This window comes from Arvicola amphibius, chromosome X (assembly GCF_903992535.2).
Source record: "Arvicola amphibius chromosome X, mArvAmp1.2, whole genome shotgun sequence".
Taxonomy (NCBI): domain Eukaryota; kingdom Metazoa; phylum Chordata; class Mammalia; order Rodentia; family Cricetidae; genus Arvicola; species Arvicola amphibius.
Window position 1 is genome coordinate 47114498 of NC_052065.1, and position 4554 is coordinate 47119051.

A 4554-nucleotide genomic window follows, 5' to 3' on the forward strand; every position below is an offset into this window, starting at 1 on the left:
CAGGTTCTTAAGAAAGTGAACTAGCAGTGTGTCCATATCACATCACTGGGTGGGACAGGCTACATGAAAAGGGTACAGCATCTCCCTAGATCTCAGACAGTGCCTCTCAGACACTGTATTTTTTTTTCCTCATAAGATGAGAATTGGTATTTCTCTGAGTGTCTATATGTTAGGCTCCTACATTTAAACCGAGTGTTCTGGAACCTGCTCTGTGGGAGGCTGGGTGGGAACCGGAAATGATGAGTGCCAGCACTGGAGTAGACCTGTCAAGCCATACTTGTGTTTGGTGATGAACGGTTCTTCTTAGAAAGATCTCAAACTAAGCAGAAGTCAGACCTCAGAGATAGGCTCAAATGGTCAAAGCTGATTTCCGTGGATTCAGAACTTTACTGATTCATGGAGCCATGACCAGAGCCTTCTAGAATCTGAGCTTCGTGCAGTATCAGACATCTTGATGTTTTTGTTGCCCTACAGATCTATAATCATTCCACCATGATTTTCTGATATCATCAACCAAAACAAATTTTTGATAATTTATATTAATTTTATTCATTATTCTGATGTTGTAATCAAAAGCTAACATACTAATCTTTGACCTATAACATGATTATATGATACTTTTTGAGAGACAGTGTTTTGGGAAAAATATTGTATTTTAAAATCATGTGTTAGCTGCATACTGAAACCTTCTTTTGATGTTTCTGTGCTTTTGTTACCACTATTCTGAAAAAAGTCTAAGAAATATCAGGTTTGTGAACAAATATGTTTCTTGTAACACAAACGGGGCCTGCTTGTTGGGGTTTCTGTTCTGCCCAGTACCCCACAGCCAGCAAGCCCCAAAGAAAATCACATAGAGATCTCTATAAGTTATAAAGCTGATTGGCCCATTAGTTCAGGCTACATATTAGCTCTTGTAGCTTATATTAACCCATTGTTCTTATCTATGCTAGCCACATGGTTCAGTACCTTTCTCAGCAGGGCAGCTCACATCTTGCTTCTTCGGAGTAAGGGCAGGAGTGGGAGGAATCTATTTCCTCCTTCCCAGAATTCTCCTGTTCTCATTGCATCATTTCTACTTCCTGTCTGGTTTCCTGCCTATACTTCCTGCCTGGCCAATCAGCGTTTATTTAAAACATGATTGACAGAATACAATTATCCTGCACCAGTTTCTATGTAAAAATCAGACACACAATCAGGTATACAATATATATCCATATTCCAAATTCAGTTACAGAAAACAAGAGTACATGGAGTCAAGTCATAAGCCTCTGCATATTGCTACTTACTAGTAGAGTGTATTAGCCAATTACTCATCTATATATACTTGATTATGAGCTATTAAAAATAAGCATTTCTAATTTTAATAGGCATGACTCTATTAATTATCTATCCTCAATTTCAATGAATAAACATTTTGATCAATTCATTTCAAGAAAAGTGAAATCAGTGATGGTATAATGCAAAAGCTGGCAATTTAATGATAATATGTGGGACTTTCAGAAGCAGCATATTGGAGACTGATAGAAGCAAATTCTGATAAAATATGTACTGCTTGGAACTCATGTTATGAGCATGCTTGCTAATTAGACTGCAGCAACCTCATTCTGAGTGTTGTGTTGGTGGATTATTAGGCATATGGTGAGGACTGAGTTTAAAAGAACTTTTGTGACACAATGTAGTTACTCTGAGCTGTATTATGTTAACAGCCAATAGGGAGAAAGATAGGTGACACAACTCAGAGTATGTTTCATGTACTTAACAATAATAAATGCATGACTTATGGACATTTTAAAGATCAGAGAAATAAATTTTGAGACTCTCTCTTTTTAGTACTTATAAGAAAAAGAAGTAAGCAGAAATAGAAATCAAAGTCAGGAAAATGAAGTAATGGGGAATTTATGTAATCTAATAGACTGTATCAAACTTTAACTAGTCAGCAAAAATTCAAGTTTAAATCTGCCTACTAACAGTTGTCCACATAAAAATATATTTGAGAGTCAAGTTGGCAATCACAAATTTGTTGGTCTAATATGTGGAGTGAGTTTCTCAAACTGGAGTTCCATCATAACTACAGAGAGGGACTTTTTAATTCAGAATGATGCAATTCACCCTGAGCATTTTCTGAGTCAGAAGGACTGAGGTTCGTTCTGAGAATCCAAATTTCTAAGTGATTTGCAAGGAATGTTGTTGCTGTTGTCTGAGGACCAACTATGAAAACCCCTGTCACTAGTATACCTTTTCTAGGAAGAACTGAGTTTCTCTAACTCTACATTTATTGTTTTGAGTATTTTAAATTCTCAGAAGGAGATCAGAAATGCTACACTGACTTAAAAGTATACACAAAATTGTAAATATCCTTTGATTCACAAATGTTGTAAAGTAATTCTTTAAAATAGCTTGTGGATCATGAGCTAAAACGTTAGTTGATATGACCTCACTGCATAATCTATGTGTTATTAGAATTCACATTACGAGTCCGGAGGTGAGGCGGAACTCTTAAGCAGGTGGAACATTATGACTGACATGCAAAATCTTGTAGAAAGACTGGAGAGGGCAGTGGGCCGCCTGGAGGCAGTGTCACACTCCTCTGACATGCACTGTGGCTATGGAGACAGCTCCTCAAAAAGAGCGGTTCCATATGTGCAAGCCTTTGACTCGCTGCTTGCCAATCCTGTGGCAGAGTACTTGAAGATGAGTAAGGAGATTGGGGGAGACATGCAGAAACATGCAGAGATGGTCCACACAGGCCTGAAGTTGGAGCGAGATCTCCTGGTTACAGCTTCTCAGTGCCAGCAGCCAGCCGGTAATAAGCTTTCTGATTTGTTGGCACCCATCTCAGAGCAGATCCAAGAAGTCATAACCTTCCGGGAGAAGAACTGAGGCAGCAAGTTCTTCAATCACTTGTCAGCTGTCAGTGAAAGCATCCAGGTCCTGGGCTGTGTGGCTCTGGCTGCAAAGCCTGGCCCCTTTGTGAAAGAGATGACCGATGCTGCCATGTTTTACACAAACAGGTCCTCAGGGAGTACAAAGATGTGGATAAGAAGCATGTCGACTGTGTCAAAGCTTACTTGAGTATATGGACAGAACTGCAGGCTTATATTAAGGAGTTCCACACCACTAGCCCGGCCTGGAGCAAGATGGGGCCTGTGGCAAAAGAACTGAGTGGATTGTCATCCGGGGAGTCTCTGTTGGATCAGGTCCCCCTCTACCCCTACCAGGCCCACCTCCTCCTCCACTCCCTACCAGTTCCAGTTCCAACGACTCTGCTTCCTGCTCAGCTCTGTTTGCACAGATTAATCAGGCGGAGAGCATCGCACATGCCCTGAAACACATATCTGATGACATGAAGACTCACAAGAACCCTGCCCTGAAAGCTCAGAGTGGTCCAGTTCGAAGTGGCCCCAAACCCTTCTCTGCAACTAAACCCCAAACCAGCCACTCCCCCAAACCAGCCACTCCCCCAAACCAGCCACTCCCCAAACCAGCCCCAAAGAAGGAGCCAGCTCTGCTGGAACTGTAAGAAGCTCGGCCTGGTGTTTGATGACGTGGTGGGCATTGTGCGGATAATCAATAGTAGAGATGTCAAAGTTCAGGTGATGGGAAAAGTGCCAACCATTTCCATTAACAAAACAGATGGCTGCCATGCTAACCTGATCAAGAACTCCCTGGACTGTGAGATAGTCAGTGCCAAATCTTCTGAGATGAACGTCCTCATTCCTACAGAAGGCAGAGGTTTTAACGAGTTTCCAGTTCCTGAGCAGTTCAAGACCTTGTGGGATGGGCAGAAGTTGGTCACCACAGTGACATAGATCGCTGGATAAACGAATGCCCGCAGGTCCTGCGCCCTCCCCTTTCACACCATGGGATACATCTGTATGGAGACGGTTCTTTTCTAGATTTCCTCTACCTTTTTTTTAAATGATTTATTTTTATTTTATGTACATTGGTGTCTTGACTACATGTGTGTCTGTATGAGGGTATCAGACCCTCTGGAACTGGAGTTACAGACAGTTGTGAGCTGCCATGTGGGTGCTGGGAATTGAACCTGGGTCCTATGAGAGAGAAGCCAGTGCTCTTAACCACTGAGACTTCTTCTCTACTCTGAGAAGCCCAGCTACCTGCCTTCACTGAATATACCTCAGGCTGAGAATGGGCGGGACAGCAGGTCAGTGGATCTCTGGCGGGAAAGTGCATGGCTCTGCACCAGCGCAGCTGCACCACAGTCCGTGCTTAAGAGCTGCAGGCCCAGGCTGGAGCTTTCAGCTTTGGGGGTCATTCTACCAACAAACAGTCATTGGGGGAAAACATCCTGGAAACAAACAGATCAGAATATGTTCTAATCAAACAGCGAGCATGGCGGTAGCAGGAGCCAGTGTGACTCCGTAAGGTTCTAACCAATCTAATTGTTCATCATTGAGAAGTGAGGCCAGGCTTGCCACTCAGCATTCCAAGCAGACTTGTTTCCTAAAAACATTCCTTCATTCTGCATTCCATTCTGGGTCAGCCTCAACCACAAAGTAGCAGACTTTCTGCTCTCAGCTGCAGTAGCAGTAC

At 42.5% G+C, this 4554-nt stretch overlaps 1 pseudogene; it reads left to right on the plus strand.

Moving 5' to 3' along the window:
• The first annotated feature begins 2514 nt into the window (after positions 1-2514).
• LOC119805437 lies at positions 2515-3821 on the plus strand (annotated as a pseudogene).
• The last annotated feature ends 733 nt before the right edge of the window (positions 3822-4554 follow it).